Here is a 17,930-nt window from a genome sequence, read left to right as displayed (position 1 = left end):
CACATTGCATACATTCCTCCCAGTGGTTAATTGCTGTACAAGATGTGGACATGATATCCTAAGAGAATGTAACTATATATCTATCCTAACCACTTTGAATACACAGATACAAAATGGATATTCATCTGTATCCCCTTTTTTTGTTAAGTTCCATTATTTGAATATTATAGGTATGTTAACTCAGCAAAATAATCTAAAAGAGTTCAGTAGTCCATAATAGTATTGGGTCTTCCGCTTCACTGGCAGTGTCAGAAATTATTGACCTGAGTCCCCCACAGCTCAACATAACAGCATGGCTTTACTTCCTATATTTTGTCTTCATACTTTTCTACTGGGTGGTTAAGACCAAGGTAAAGCAGGACCTATGCAACAAGAGTTGTAGCTTTTGGGTCTGAGAAGGTCAGTGAAATCCCCTCAGGATTTATCCTGAGATCCTGTACCTCAGATTGTTTGTCAGTGTCAGCCATGTGGATGAGTCACTGCCATTGCTTGGCCAATGTGCTCTCTGTGAAAGCCTGAGAGAATGTTTTCTCTCCATGTGACTCTCCTTAGGCACACTCTACATCATCGATCACTTTCCTGTTTGGCCCCATAATCTCCTTGATCAGAAAATTTGGAACACTGCTGAGTTACATGATGTTACAGTACAAGTTCTCATATGTCCTGAGTCTTAATTGACCTTGGAAGGCTAGGGCCAAAATGTTGGCTTTCGTTGCAGCCCTCTTTTTCATCTAATTTTGGTCTGCAAACTTAGGTTGTTAACCATCCAGAATGACTGCAGGTTTTAAATAAGGCTTTTTCCTCAACCAGGGGCTGGTTTGTTTGTAATGGATAAGCTGCCCGTCTACAGGTGAGGGAACATAGAAAGCTTGCTGTCTTTCAGTTTCATGTATGAGGAAAGGGAGACCTTGAAAACTTCTCTTCATGCAAGACTCTCAGTAACTGGGGAACAGACTGTACCACACAGGGCTGAGACTTGATAGGACAAGGTCAGATGCCTGACCTCCAGTAGGCAAGCCAGAGACTTTCCCTTCAGTAGAGACCAGTAATGTTGGATAACTGATGTTTGTTTCCTTTAGGATGTCATAGAAAAGTACAGAATTTGCTAATATCTTCAGCATCTATTGCTTCAACATCTGTGGACTTAGAGAGTGGAGTTGTGACTACACGGTAGAAATGTTCTCTTTCAAGAATTGTGAGCTCTCTGGGGGTGCAAAAGAGAGATACTTGACCCCTAAAAGCAGTTTTCCCAACTCTCTACCATCCATGATTCTAATAATGCACAGCATGTCCTCAGAGGAATCATCCTGAAAGTGTCCAGATGTCTGTGATAGGTCACATAAAAGTTGAACCTTCTCACTCCCTGCTCTCCTTTGACCCCAACCACACTTGACACATGATCAATATTTTAAAATTCTAGTTTAACCAATAACTATAAGTTGTGTTACCTTGGGCACATTATTTATCTTCTGTGACAATTCTTTTATGTTCAAAAGGAATCATAATGGTACCCATTTTGTAAGTTTGCTGTAGTAATTCAATGAAAACATTGTCTGATACATAGTATCTAAATGTTACTTTTGAGATATATTCTGACATCAGTGACCCTGGTAGGTATCTGGCCATCTACCAGGTTCTCTTTCTGCCAGCTAATTGCCTTCATGTTTCTCTGGTCAGCAGACATTGGTCATTGAAGGCAATCTGACTGGATCTCCACGTGGCACTTGTTTATACCTACTTTCATACTCTCCAGTCTTCTGGTTCCCTTGTCGCTAAGATACTGACTAGGTTGGACAGCTCAAGAGCGGTTCTGAACCAGACCCCAGAGTTCTCCCTGCCTGACCACATAGTGTGTGTATATTGTTATTCAGTTTCTTTCTGTGGCCAAGGAATGGACACCTAAATACTGCTTCTTTTTATAGATGGCTCTGACTAGCATATTTGCTGATTAAAAGGAAAGCTTCACAAAGTACTCATTTTGAAGCACATAGTAATACTTAAAAACAGGACTATTTTAGACATTTATCACAACCTCTGTATTTCTTGAAAAAAAAAAAAGTCATGGATTTTGTTTACTTCCTCCTCCAAAAGTCATGGATTTTGTTTACTTCCTCCTCCATGAAAATTCCTCAGGGGTTTGAAAACTGACTTTGTACCCTTTCCGCTCCCTCACAGACACAGTACAAGATTCTAAAGATGCAATTGTAAATAGATTCCAGAGTGGATCTGTCTTTCCATGATAATGGAAACTTTCCATTATGCTAGAAACATTCTACATCTGCAACATCCAGTGTGGTAGCCACTGTCTGTATGTATATGATGAACAACTGAAATGTGGCTAATTCAACTGCAGAACGAAATTTGTAGTTTAATTTATATTTTCATGAAAATACCTACCCATGACTAATGACTCCTCCACTGGACAGAACAGCTGTAGAAAAAAATAAGCCTCATAAGCACAGAGACATTTCATACTGTTTTCCCAGTACTAGAAATAGTGCCTGAAAGAAGGAGAAAGGAGAGACAGCAGAGACTAGGTGCCTACCCTTGCCAAGGTTAAGAGACAGTAGGGATCTACTTGGGTGCTTATATATTTGCTTATAGATCTTTAAATCCCAGAGGCCAGAGATTGTGTCTTTTTTCTGTCTGTACCTTTATACAATTGTCTAAAGTCATATCAAGGCCCATGGGAGGCATTTGAGAAATACTGGGTTGATTGAATGCTGAATAAATGCAAGATTGGCAGTGGTGACATTGTGGTTAACAGGCAGAAAAGTTGCATGCAGTCTCTGTGTCAGATCAGCAGCACAGGTGCTGTCCATGTGGGACTTTCCCTCAGGCAAGCCTGCTGTTCCCTACATATCCTCACTTCTAGGCCCCTGCTTTACTTGGAAATATGACTTCTTATTGCTGAAAGCCATTTTGGAGAGAAAAGGCAAGAGTCCTAATTCTTTTTAAGCTACTCTTCATTATGAGGAGGTAGAGGGGGAAAAAATGCTGTCTCACTGTCAGACACAAAATCAGCTGTGTTGAATGTAAAGTGTCTTTACCCTATTTGTTTTTATTAAGTCAAGCAAAAAACATAATATTCCTGTTTGTGTGAAGACTACCCACCATTTCTTCAGATTGATATTGTTTTCCCCTTTCCTTCTATTTTAGTCATACTCTGAGCAAGAGGAATAGAACCATCCTGCAATGTGATGAGGCTCGTAGATGGAATGCAAATACATTAATTCATCCTGGATTAATTTTGGAATTATAGTAATTCATACTAGTGTTAGGCTTAATTCTCTGCTGTCCTAACTCTGAAGTGAAAGAGTTAGAGCAGTGGGACAGTTTGAACATGACTGCACCACACAGGGAGTTGGGACACTAATTATATGTAGTCCTGGACAGTTCATTAAAGCAGGTCCCCAAGGAGATTATTCACCAGTATTCTCAAAAGGTCTTCATATGTTCCTAAAAGGAATAATCATTCAGTTCTTCAAAAATCAACTTTGTATTGACTCTTTATTGCTGATTCAATCTGCCCTCAAATTTCAAACCAGAATTGTGGGAAGTACATATTTGCTTGAATGTACAGAAAGTAATTCTTTTTTCTTCATATAAAGGTTATCCTTATGCACTTTTCTCTCTACCTTATAATTCTGGGTCACAGAAGGGCCAGCCAAATAGCTCAGCAGATGAAAACACCTGCAAGCAGGCGCAGAGGCCGGGGTTCCTGCTGTGCCAGCCCCACCCCTGGCGTGCACTGAGACAGTGAATGAGACTGGGCGTGGTGGTGCGTGCCTATAATCCCAGCACTTGGGAGGCTGTAAACAGGAGAATCACTATGAGTCCAATCTAGTAGTGAGACCCTGAACACACCGTAGACCCTTCCCTAAAATACAGAAAAAAAAATAAAAATAATAATTATTATTATTATTCTGGGTCACAACACCCAGGATATGCATGGAAGCCCCAATTCTTATCTGCTATCTAGACAGTAAGTGTACAATACCACATAGATGCTTCTAGGTCTTTTGTTGCTTAAGGCCTATTTCCTAGGGTTGTGAAGGGACCATTTTTCTCTGGCTCCAAACCCTCGAGTCATCCTTTTTGATACTTTATCATCCCTAAGGCCCATTCAAAAATGAAAAATCTCAGAGAGTCTTTATCTGAAGACTAATACAGCATTTGCCAACTTTATCCACTATGGACTTCTCCTGCCCAAGTTCTACTCCTAAGTGAACCCACATGAATAGGAGATAATCTTTCTGCATCTGACCTTGGAAAGATGAGAGAGCACATTGTCACAGGCGTTTTTTCCCCCCTTTTATTCCTTCCACAAAATGTTCCAGTGGCCCCTACCCAATGCCCTCCTGTTTTTTCCCAGATTCCTTTTATCCTTTCATCTGACTCCAGGAGTTCTCCCTTTTAGGGGATGAGTGTGAGGAGGAGAACCTAGAGCTCCCATCAGAAGCTACACATGGAGCCTGCAATAAGAATTCCCTGTACACAGATAGGGCCCCAAGAAACAAGTTGTGAAGATTTCCAGTGTGCATGGAGAAGGACTGTGGAAGATGGTCAAGGTCTCAGGAACCAAATAGTCAATAACCTGCCTAGAGTCATGCATGCTCCTGAAGCAAGAAAATAGTTAAACATTTGAAATTTGCCTGATGACACTGCTATTCTGGAAAATATAGGTCTACAAATGCAATCAGGTACTCTTGCTGTGTTTAGAAAGAAAGGTTTGTTCATGCTCCCCGTGAGCAGTGTTTCCAGTCAAAGCCCTGGAATGCAGCCTTTTCCTCTCTGGCAGATCCTTTGTCCTGGCTGCTGACCTTGCTCCTTCCTCACACAAGGACATTTTTTGGGTTGGGAGGAGCAATAGATACAGACAGCCTAATTTGTTTCTGGCAAGAACTACAGGCTACATTGCTGTGAGGGTCAGGAGAATCATAAATAATTTACAGAGTTCTGGTTTCTGAGATGAGATGAGACAAATTAGTTCTAATTTCATTTTGTTCCCCCTCTTCTTACCCCATTCTCCAAAAACCCCTATAGCTGTTATGCCCGAAGCCAGCATCTTCTTTTGTGTTCCTCAGAAGGGGGAGGAAGGGGAAGCCCTCTGCATGTGAACGTGAAACACATTGAGTTGGTATCTAAAGGAGCTATGATGCAGAAACAGGGAAATCTTGAAAACTGAAATATAAAACAGAGTTTTTACAAGGGAAAATAACTTCAACGTGTTTCCAATAAGCACCACACAGGAAATAGGGACAGAGGCTCCAGTGATGCTCAGCGGAGTCAGATCCAGCTGGAGAATTTTTCTTGTGACTCTGTTATCATCTACACATCATATCTCCAAGAACTTCTTGCTCTAGCGCTGTAAGACAGTGGGTCTTACAGGCTAGCAGAGCTTGGAATGTCACCATGACCTGTGGATCCCTCTGTCTATTGCAGCTTTAAAATTTTGGATAATAAGTCTGGTCCCTGTCTGACTTGGGGTGTGAATGTGTGAGCAAATGATTTACCATCAAGATGATCTTATGTTTGGCCTTATTTGCTTTCAACTAGATCCTAGGGAAGAAAGTGACTAAAAAGTCAATATCAATATTTTAGTCATTTGTTTTTAATAGACCAGCAGAAATCAAATATCATTGTGGCTAGATCTGGCTCTGATAAGAATACAGCTGAGACTTTTCATTGCTTTTAGCAAGATCAGTCTTCCTTTCTGCTGCGACTGAGGCCTTTCATGTGTTACTCTAGAGGAGGAGGAGACAGGCCACCTCAGCCCTCATGCTCAGGAGAAACACTACAGTGACTGCCCATGGAAGACCACGAGAATCCAAGACGATGAGGATCTACTCAGAACCACACTGCCTTCATGGCACAGACTTTTTCCCAACTCTCCTTTTCCTCTGCTATATTCTGTCCTTGTCCCTTTCCTTGGAGGTGTGGTCAGGGTGGGGATGGAGTTCTTCAAAACAAACAATGCTTCAATAGCACTTTTCGGCCAAGGATTTTTGGAAATCAGGAAAAGGGAGATTGAAGGGTTTTGGATTATCTATGAACTTTATTTCTCTTTCTGTATTACAAGGACCAGGCATGGTGCTAAATGCAGATTAAACAGAAATGATTCAATTCTTTCTCTTAAGAAATCAAATCTACTGGACTATATTGGAATACTTTGCTGAATTCATGCACCTACAATATTTAAATGACAATGGAATGACATTCTCTGACAAAACTAACCAAAAAAGGGAAAGCAAATCAAAAACCATTTTGTATCTGTATATTCAATATATTTAGGATAGATATACAGCTGCATTCTCTTAATTCAGTGAATAGAGAGATTTGTTGTAATAGTGTTTGTGAACAGGATATCATGTCTGCATCTTGTACAATGAATAACCACTAAGACAACAATATGCAATGTATTAATTATTGAAACTGTGCTAGTAATTGGTTTTGAAACTGTTTCATTGCTATTTGTTTCTCAATAAAATTATTTAAAAACAAAATCAAATCTAGAAGATACAATGCATATACTAATTCTGTAGTATTTTTCTATCTTATAGTAATCATTTATAAGTAAATTAACTTCTCTAGCAATGAATTAGTATCCATACATTTGGTATTTGTAAAGTTTCATTTTTGATGATGATGATAAAAGATACTAAACAGATGCAGAGACTCTCATTCTTAACTATTGTTAAAGTGAGCATCTTTGTGTTTTAAGCAATGAGAGAAGAGAACTCGTCAATCTTAGCTGCTCTGTATCTCAGAGGAGGTGGGGCCTTGATGGTCAACAGTGTAATGGACTTGTAGGGCAGGATGGAAGACGAACTAAAGTTCTGAAGTCCCAACTGCAGGCTGCACCACCACCTGAGAAGCCAGAAGGGCACATGGATGCTTGAAATCTTAGTGTCTTCATCTGTAACTGATGATCCTTTTTTCCATGTGTCAGAGATCCCTGGATTCCTCCCTGAGCACTGGATCTTGCAATCCACTCTACCTTTGACAAAGGAGAACTCTGATGTTATAAAGTTCACTTGCCTGAGGTACTGTTAGAGCCAGCAGGAAAATCTTGCACTATTCCATTTTTTCATGTCCTTTCTTACAATGGTGGTCAGAGCCAGGGTAAGAGTCTAGTGAAATTTTAGGACTGCCAAAAAGTAAGGGAGGAAGTCAATGGAAAGAAGAAGTAGAGAACCTTCCAAGTTTGGTCACAGTCCTTGCAAAATTGGTCCAGAACAGTTGAGCACATTCAAGCACCCCCTTGTGTAACCAACAGCCCCCAGAGTATTGTTTCATCTCTTCTCCAACCATTTGAAGGATGTGTTGGCCTGAGATGCCCTATGAGTGTCCTTCAGCACTGTTGGCTCCAACTGCAGTTGTCTAGAGTGGGAACAGCCTCAGGAGAATGAAGGTGGAGCTGAGGCAAGGTGTTTGCATATATCTGTTCCCCCACCATGGCATTGTCATCCAATGCCTGCAGTTCATAACCCTTCACACACACACACACACACACACACCCTTTTCACATCTCCAATTATTTCTCATACTTCTATCTCCAGCTTTTTTTTTTTGCCAGGTATAATTGCCAAGTACAAAACAACCTATGAATAATTTTCTTGTCAAAAGAAAAGTACATATACTTCAGAGGTACAATGAACTCACTTAATTATTTATCCATTTTTATCATCTCAGTCTGGAAACCCGAGGTGAAAATCCAGCAAAATTGCTAGCTTTTTCTGGGAGTCTGTCAAGTGGCACTTTGCTTTCACCAGACAGTCCATGTGTGCCAGCCTCTTGCCACTGTCTATATTTCAGCTTCTTGAAATACTCATTTTGAGGAGAGAAACAGCACATGTAAAAAATTACATGGAGCCTGCAAATATACTGAAGACCAAAACATAGTGCTGCTTTAGATACACATCCTAGGGAGCTCTGAAGGTATTTGGATGATTTATTTGCAGCACATAAATAAAATATCCAATTAAAGAAAAAATACTTTAACAAAAACATACACATACTTTTTAAGGCTGCCTGGGGAAATGTATCCTCTCTACAGAAATGTCCTCTTTATAGTTTTATGCCCCGTGTCATTCCAAAAGAATTTGGGATAGCTTTGGGACAAATATTGGCGGATAGAGTAATCTCAGCTCAGCATTTTAATGGTGGAATGACTTCCCATCTGCATAGGCCTCCTGTCCTTCCATGACTCCAACTCCACCCCAGGTTCCAGAATAGTTGTTCTTATAATGAGAGGAACTTCCCTTCCTCCCTTGGCAGTTGTGAGATGTGATTCCCAGATATCTTGAGGTGTGGGGCTCTAGTAACTGGAGTTCTGTCCCTGGGTACCATTTGCTCCCCAAGGCTGAGGAACCATCTAGCCTTTCCTTCATTCTCTTCATGGTTAGTGTTCTCTTCTTGAACCCCAGCCCCTCTCTTTAAGGTGAAAAGACAAGTATATGGACTTTGAAATCAGCAGATCTGAGAATGAATAGTCAGCTTTTTATTGTTCTTAAAACCTTAACAATTACTTAGCTTCAGTTTAAATGGAGGAATGATAGTACAAATTCCAACGGCTTGTATGAGGCTGGAATGAGACAATGTGAAAAAGTGTAAGGCCTGACTCAAACATTTACTGCCAGGTCATCATTAATATTAAACTCACCTGTCCCCAAGCATGCTGGGCACCAACCATTGAACTCCTGAGCCTCCCCATGCCATCTGTAAACAAGCTTTCCCACAGCCAGAGCCATTGAGCCTCAATTTGGCCCTGAGGACACTCTCTTGACCCCTTCCTAGATGCCTAACCCCCTTTATGTCCTCTGTAATCAGAAAATCACGTGATCTTCTGATTCTGCACACTGTTCACCTGAAGCTGTTCAGGTGGTCCAGCACGGGCTTGCCTTCTCTATCCAGCAAAACCGGGGTTCTGATGCAAGTGAAGATGAAACTAATGCTTAAGAGCTATATCAGTGGGTACCTTCTTTCAAATCACTCTTTTTCTAACAATCCTTGAGATGTTTTTTGACTCATACTCTTTATTTTTGTCATTTATTCTAGAACACCTTTGGCTGCAGGGGTGAGTAAGATCGACATAGCACCTATTCCTCAGTTTGTGGTTTAGTAAGGGAATACTACACAGGACAGTAGCTTATCCAGTAATGGCAAACCTTATAGAGCTTTCAGTGATTCAAACAGTCCAGCGTGGCACACATGCTATAGGTTCAGCACCACTGGCTTATACATTTGTCAGTGACATTTGTTTCTAACTACCCTGTCTGAACTTTATAATTTATCAGGTTTTTGCATTTGAGCAAGTTACTTAGCCCCCCTGTGCCTCATTTTCTACATCTGAAAAGTGGAAATACAGGCATGGCAGGCAGCTCAGTTTACCTTGCCTAAACTTCTTAATGCAGTACACAAACTGCAAGCATATGGGAAGTCCTCAATTAGACAATTCACTAAATGGTTAAAGAGCAACAGTAAAAGGCTTATATATTGGAAGTGCACAGTAACTAGTTGTTATTCAACGTAATAGTAAGACAAGACTAATGAAACCAATTGAGCATGTGAGAATTGATATCATTCAGGGTCTTAATATTTTTGCAGCAGATCTGGCTCATTAGAAGCATGTTTGCAGTCAACCTTAAACTGTAAGAAGACAGCTTTCTTATTATGGATGGCCGGTTCATTCTTCAGGAGCCACTGAATCATCTAAGATGTCTCTTTCATTTTGAACCCTGCTTCAACACTCCTTCTAAGAGGATAATAAATGAGCATGTTAAATTTATGTGCTATAGTTAACTACTGCCCATGTGCTGCCACAGGAGATAAGTGTGTGGATAAATGATAGAGTGCCTGGAGCCTATTTATACATGCAGCAATAATGAGGAAAAGCAAAGGCAATGTGGTGAATGAGGAGGAGGGAGAAGGAAAGTGGGAAGAGATGCTTGAGTGTTAAAAGTGAAAGAAAACTCAAAGGGATGCAGCAAGCAGTGGGCTGAAGATGTCTAAGCTGAGCGGGTGTGGAGAGGGCATCAGGAGGACAGAGGGTACAGAAAGAGAAATAGGACCTAATAGAAAAGGCAGAATTTTGAGAAAACAAAGATCTTCAAGCAGACTGAAAAGAAAATTAGAGATTTTTAAAAATGAAAACAAATTAGGATAAATGTGATTCAATACCAAAATTGAAAACATGTAAGATTGCTTCTAAAAGGGAGCAAAGAGTTTGATGAAAATTACTGAGGTCCTCAAAGGTATTTTTATAAGCATTCCATGGCATTTTTGCCTTTATTTTGGGTATTGTATTTGGAACAAATATGTTCTATTATTGCAACTTACAGATTATAAGTTGAAGTCATAGAACATCTCAGTGCCGAAATATTATCCAGTGGCACCTTGGTTCATAAATTCTTTTGTTTGTGAACAATCTGATTTGCAAACAGAAAGGTTTGGCTTTTTTTTTTTTTTTTTCAATTCTGTATTAGGTCCCCAACATGACTGGTCCATCTTTCCTGCATGAACACAAACATAGCCATCTTTTCCAGAATTGTGGAATGAATTAAGTTCTTGATCCAAGACACCACCATACTGTGATATATTATATCATATTATATGTATAATGTATTATACTGAAAATTACAGTATTGATAAAGATAAAACTAAGGTTGTGCTGTTCATAAGACTCCTTACATCATCTCTGCTCACTGTGCTTTATCAAGTGTCACGTGTTGGCCTTATAGTATCCTCCTAAGATCAAAAAATGTTTATTTCGCCAAAGCGGCATTCAAAGATTAGCCAGGTAACTCATATGTCATCTGTATAACTAGGAATGTCATCCACATCTCCTGTTCCATTCTACAAGTGACTGCCCACTTTTCATTTAGGCTTACACAACTGTGAGACTTTGCTTCCTGATTTGTTAACTTCATCAGCTGGGGCAATTGACTTGGCCTCTGAGATTCCATTTCCTCATGTAAAAAGGAGATACTGCTACTTTTCCCCCAGGATTATTGTAACCATTACGGACAAAATACAAAATAAAGGTGCTCCTTAAATTAAAATGGGGCTATATCCTGATAAGCATCATAAATTGATATCATTAAGTTTGAAAATATAAAATTAAGTCAAGGAAACTAATCAAACAAGAAAGCATTCTGAAATGCATTCATATAATAAAGTGAAAATATATTATTTTTTGCTTCTGAGTCAGTATACCTGAATTTGAATATAAAAATAAAGAAAATTCAGCCATAGATTTCATCAAATTCTATTAAAAATGGAGATCTGGTGTCCCTCAGAAGTTTTCTTTCACTATATACCTGAAAGTTAAATTACAAATTAGGGGAAGGCTGGACTATAAAATACAGTGCCACTAAGTTTTAATATTCAAAAAAGCCTGAGGAAAAAAAAATAAAAAGCCTGAGATTAGCAGTCATTCTTCCTTGACTGGATCTTGTGAACTTCACATGTCACTGGCCATGTAATCTCGGTCCTTAGCTGTGTGTAAAATGGAAATCACACACGAACTAACACTGTCATAGCTGATACTAACACAAAGGATTAGGCAGGGACTTGTTTTCCATAAATCTGATCTCTAGTGACCACCATCATTGTCCTTCTTCTTCCCCAAAGCCTTCCATAAAGGAGTGTCCCATATAGGTCACCAAGGTACTGCCCATCAGCTGAGATTTCTTTTGTTCACTGAGTGTAGAAACAATGAATAGGCAAAGTGTATATCTTTTAATGTTAATAGCCTTGAGCTTTGAGTTGCAGCAGCTACTATCATCTCATAGTGTTAGCTTTCCTTCCTTGCCCCTTGAGTCAGCATCTACCAGCAGACCTCAGGATCTCTCCCAGATGTCAGAGATGATGGCTCCCAGAACTTTTCTACTGTTGTCCTTCCTTCTCTGGTTGTTAGCTGTCTTTGCTCTTACCAGCCCCAGTTGCTAGCCACTTTCATTGCCAGTGGCCTTTGATATTACTGGCTCTTAGTATATTAGTTCATTATGCTCTACTCAAGACAGAGAATGATTACAATAATGAATAGGTAAAACAATATATATGGCATCTGAGAGAGGTTTTATTAATACTTGGGCTGCAGCAAAAGGGGAAGCAGTGCACAGTCTGACTCACCAAGGTGATAGGAAGTTGCTCATATAGAAGGAAAAATTGGGCTCATGCTTGTGCAATGTCAGACCTTCTCTTTACTCAGCTCCTGACACACCTGAGAGAGCAGGGCTGCAAAGGAACAAAGTCATCAGGATGGCTCCACAACCAAGGCTTGCTTCAGCCAAAGCAAAAGCTGGAGCAGGCTTGGCGTGTCTGACATAGCATGGTTGACTGCAAGATGTCTGAGGTGTCTGCGGAAGAAAAAAATAAAAGTATCTCTTGGGGATTCTAGAACCCTTCTATCTCACAGCTCTTTCTAGAATCCCGGTGACATGGAGGCCTTCTCAGTTGTGGAACCAATGCATTGAACAAGTGTGGCTCAGGTCAAAACATAAAGAAACCTTGCTCTGTTTCTGTTTCCTTAAAGCATTCAATGAGCCTAGCTTTTCTCCTTACTGAAGAGGAATATTTGAGCAGGTCCACAACTTCGTGCTCACACTTAAAAAACATGAACAGTCTCAATTTAGTAACTTTAGTATCTCGCCCCATTTGTAGTCAAGGTTTTCTGTGTCAGCTTCTGCCTGCTATAGCTGAACAGTGAGGTGTGGCTGGCTGCTTCTCCCTTCCTCACATAAGGGTTCCCTGCTTACTTCTGCATCAGGCTCAAAACAGTGCAGCTTGTGACCATGCGAAGTTAAAGTTCATAAAGACAGGAGAATAGGAAAGGGCTGGGCCAGTCTTATTTGCCTGAGATAGTAATGACCTGACATCATACTGTCTGGTCTTGGCAGATGTTTTGACTAGCTCTTTCTCTATTTGTACCTGGGGAGGAATTTCTGAGGCACCACATTGATTGTGATTCCTCCTCTGCAGTTCCCTTTATGTGGAGAAATGCCATTCCAGCTATTGCATTCGGTCAATGAAGAGAAAATTACATTATTTTTGTAGTTTTATCTTTGTGGATGATGGATAATTGTGTATGCTGTTGCTTTCTTGGGTAACAGTATGAAAAAAGCACAAAATAATTCAAGTAAATGAAAAGAGAAAGTAAATCTCAATGGAAATGCTATGGTTTACAATTAGTTTGGTGCAGAATTTTTAATTATTCTGATGGGCAAAGAGTCTGAGAGTAATGGCAGATTCCCAGTCCTTAACTTTACCCCTTCCTGGATGAGATGGCTCACCTTTCTATGAACTCTGTTTATAGAGAAGCTCCATAGGAACCTGTCTTCCGGAAATTCAAGAAAAGGGAGGAAAAGGAGAGCAGAACCTAGAAAAGCATTTTTATAAAAAGTGTGCAAAGGAATGACCAGTAAAAAGTGAAAGTTTGCTGTACTGTATGTTAAAAAAATTTTTTTTTGAAGACCCTAATTAAAAGGGTCAGTAACCTTTTAGAGGGAAAGGGGAGTAACACAGAGGTCACTCATTTTAAATTTCTTTCAAAACATGGTTAGTTTGCAACAAAAATTATGGAACATTATACACCAAACTGTGAATTTTTATAAAGTATTAGATGGAGCCATAGAAAATTCCTGTTTTATAGATAAAAATGTTCAGGTGTTGACAATTTAATATAGTTTTGACTTTGGTTTTTACGTCTCATCACAAACACAGAATTCTAAATTTTAAATTAGGTATTTGTATAATTCCATGACTAGATCCTAAATTTTATGAGATAAAGATTCACTGCAACACATAAGATTTGCTGTGAGAATATTCACTCACAGCATAGAGTCATGCTTGAATCCAAAACTCGGCTATTAGCCATAAAAGTTGCAGAATTAGATTCTCATCATTCCACTTTTACCTGATACTCAAAGAAGGTACAAGAAGTTTCAATTCTTACATGAGATCAGCCACTTTAAGAAAATGTCATACCATTTTCCTTTCTGAATTGCCCAAGGAAGCGAGATAAGGGGAAGGTGGGGCAGCATCACCTCAAGAGTGAAAAGAAGGTCAGCCTGGGAAGGGGGAGAAACTAAGTTCATCCTTCATGCCCATGTACCTAGCAAATCTGAGGGAAGCAGCTACAAGATCAGCTTGGCTGTGCTACTCTCTCTGGTGTCTGAAGGGACATGAGCAAAAGCAAAATATATAAAGGAACTTCTGTCTTCGCAGTGTCTTAGGAAATATGATTTCCTGATTCTTGCTTCAGCACTTTAAAAAATCTCTTACATACAGCTTGTACGTCTCTTTCATATTTTTCCCTATCTGATTGGAAATTCCCAAATGTGTTTAGAGCTTTGTTCTGGAATGGCTAAACATAGCTGGAATTACAAACTGCCCTCTGTTGTATATTTGGAGAAACTTTTTTAAATCTAATTTAGCCCTAACCTGCTGTTTTTGACCTAGAATTATAGACAGATACCTTGGTCTTCTAAAATGATAAACATTTTCTGTTTATGTTCCTAACTTAATTTTTAATGTGAAAAAGTACATCTGATGTTTTTGCAGTCTTGTAGCAGTGATAGTGAACCATTTAGAGCTTTCAATGATAGCACATAGCCCACTGCACCATGCATGCCATAGATTCATCACCACTGTTCTAAAGGAAGTTTTCTGTATACCTTTGGGGATGGTATTTCTTAATAGAATAAAAGTGGCAAAAAGTTTTATAATAGGCTGAAACATGTCACTGTACACGTCTCTAAAATACCCTCAAATTTATCAACACCTAAATCACCAAAATAATAAAGATGATATTAGTATTTAATTATAAATACATTTGGAATCCGTAGTAACTTGAAAGGCTTCTATTTTAGTGTTTAGGATGAAACATAAAGCTAATTAATAAAATATGGAGCTAAGTACCATGCCAAATTAAATAAATATCTCTTGGAAATAACAAAAATGATTTAGCTACAGTAGGAAGCTCCTTAAAACTGTACTCTGATCACTGTTGAATATGTTTTCACTAAACATGTTGAATATTCTGTCCAGCTCTAAAGAAATGGATAGTAGCACTGCAAAGATTACCCCTCCTGCTGAGGAGCAGCCACACTGTTGAACATTATCAAATAAGTATTTTATGATCAATACCCTTAAAACCTCAAGAGAAAATGTAAAACTTAAATTGTCTGAGACTTAGCTGTATTAAATGACTGGGTTGTGTTTTTAATACCCATGTCCTGCTCAAAATTCCCCATCGCTTTTTTCCTTTCTTTCTTTCTTTTTTTTTTTAAGTCATAAAATATATTACTGGCGACAGAACTCAACTTAATAGATTTCAGAAGGTTTTGATAGTTCATTCACACTTTAGCTTATAAAAAGTGAAGGCAGTAAGCAAAATCATTTTTCGCATCTCCTACACTGAGAAGAGTACAAAGTCCAGCTGCAATTCATTAAAGCTGTTTTGGAAAGTTGAAGACAGCCCACAAAGAAAGGAGAACCCAAAATGAAATACTTGCAATCTGAGGGTTGAACGCTGCACAGGGCTCAGCGTGCCCTTCCTGGATATCAGAAAGACAGATGATTTTAGACCTCTGTGGACCTAAAGCTTTGTTGCTGATGATTGAACAGCAAGACAACTGCTTAGATTTGTTCACAAATCCCAGTTTACCAACTATTTCCTGTCCATTCTATCATAAAAAAAGTCCCTCTTAGGACTCATATGCCCACCCCCAAAGGACTCTAATTTCAGAACAATGTAAACTTTGTAAGCTCTTCTACAAGTACACTTCCCTAAGGGAGCATCTGATTCCAGCATCAATCACCTTTTGTCACTTTTTTGTCTCCCTGATAAAAAATTAAAAGGGAGTTGGATCTTCTAGTGTTTGCAGAGCTTCCTTTGCAGTGGTGGCTTTGCAGCATAGTTCTGTGGCCACTGTTTTATAGAGGAGAAGGAAAGGTTACTTTCTAAGAGAAACCAACACCCAGACTCTTCAACTTGTTATGATTTTAATGCTATATATGTCCCTTCCTTTATTTCAATATGAAGAGATCACTATATGAGTATGCCACCATACACTGTTTATAGGCATATAAATTAGTACAGCCACTAAGGACAACAGTATGTGGACTCTCTATGAAATTAAAAAAAAAACAGGTGCATCATGGGTCTATCTATCCCAGTTCTGGGTACATATCCAGAGAAAATGAAATAAACATATAGAGGTAACTGTATGTCTGTGTGTATTGCGGTATTATTCACAATAGCTAAAATATAAAATCAATATGAGTGCCCATAAATGGATGTATAGATAAAAGAAATGTAATATATTAACATAATATAATAGTGTATTATTCAGCAATAAAAAGAAATGGTATCCAGTATTGCAGCAAAATGGTTGGAACTGGAGGACAGTTTAAGTAAAGTAAGTCAGACACAGAAGACAAATATCACACGTTCTCTCTCATATGTCATTGTTTAATAGTGATTACAGGAAACTAGGAAGCGTGGGAGGAGTATTGGCAGGCTGAATAATGAGGAACCCAAACGTAGTTAGAAAGTGTAAGTTCTTGTATTCTATAAAACAGTGGGGAGTTAGAGCTCACAATAAGCTGTTGTAATGAGTAACTAGAAGAGGGGAGCTGAAAAGCTCCAAACATAAAGTAATAATAAAGAGATGGAAACATTAATTACCCTAATTTGATTAGTATTCATTATGTGCATGCACTGAAATATAATACTATTATCCATGAATATGTACAGTTATTGTGTGTTGATCCATTTATGCTGAAGGTGATGATTTTTAAAATTTTTACATGAAACACCTATAGTACCTTAAAAATGCAAAGAAAAAGAATTTAAAGAGAAAAAACATTTATTCTATCACATTGCTATAAATGTTCCAAAAATGAAACACCAGGCATTGAAGGGCTGATAGCAATTTTTTATTATGCTTAAGGACAAGGAAATGTTAAGTACCCTGATTTAAGCATTTCCTAACGGATACATGTATCAAATTATCATACTCTATCCCACCCTATATTTATTAATTGAAATAATACTTTTAAAAGAAAAAACTGAAGTGAACTGAACTGTAATCTTTCTAGAACAGAGCAAGTAAACTCATATGACAGAGAATACTTTTAAAATGCCAAAAGAATGTGATATTTTGCATAATATATATCTTTTCTCTGAGAATTCATTTATGAAAATGGCAATTTTTAACATGTCATAGGGAATATTTGATATTAATGATGAGATATCCTTTTAAATCAACTCAGGTTGACAGTAAGTATACTGCAAGGATATAAGGATTCTACTGGAATCCAATTGCTAAAGTATAGCATGTCTTCACAGATTAGCATTTCAGTAAGTTGGTATCAAAAAAAAAAAAAAAGGAAGAAAAGGGAGATGGAGGAAAGGAGAAAGGCAAAGAAAAGAAAAATGAAGGAAGGGGATGCTATATGGAGTCAATATTTGGGATGACATTTTCTCTTAGGAAAAGAGTTTCCCACCAAAACAGCCTAAATTCTCCAGGAATAAGAGCAGAAATTAAGTGGAACATTAGTCTTAATGGGGGTTTCTTTTGTTGGCAGGGAAGAATACTAGGTTTACTCTTAAAGCAAGTATTAATGTTTCTTTTTTCCATATACCAGGTAATGAAATAACACTAAAAATGAAAGGGGAGGGGAGGGGAAGAAGAGGAGAGGGAGGGGAAAGGAGGAGAGAGGAGGGAGGGAGGGAGGAAGGAAAGGAAGGAAGGAAAAGAAGGAAGGAAAAAGAAAAAAGAGAAAGATTTGAGACTCTGGTTTCTCTTGATTTTTTCCAGTAGAGGTCACCATTTTCATGATCTAGATCAGTTTTAACTCTTCTAGTCTTTTATTCATCCTATTACCTATTCACACTCTTGATTCATTCCAATTTCTTTTGG

The 17,930-nt window shown here is 38.6% G+C and overlaps 1 protein-coding gene and 1 pseudogene across 2 annotated transcripts in view; both read left to right on the top strand.

The window, feature by feature from the left end:
- LOC105741658 overlaps positions 1-6,902 on the top strand; it is a 61,222-nt pseudogene extending 54,320 nt beyond the window's left edge.
- The window catches only part of Scfd2 (sec1 family domain containing 2), a 548,660-nt gene that overhangs the window by 427,536 nt on the left and 103,194 nt on the right, over positions 1-17,930 (top strand). The gene's annotated exons all lie outside the window — the stretch shown is intronic.

Source organism: Octodon degus, unplaced genomic scaffold (assembly GCF_000260255.1).
Source record: "Octodon degus isolate 3935 unplaced genomic scaffold, OctDeg1.0 scaffold00019, whole genome shotgun sequence".
Lineage (NCBI taxonomy): Eukaryota > Metazoa > Chordata > Mammalia > Rodentia > Octodontidae > Octodon > Octodon degus.
Note: the sequence above shows the minus strand (reverse complement) of the source record. Positions and strands in the feature narration are given on the sequence as shown.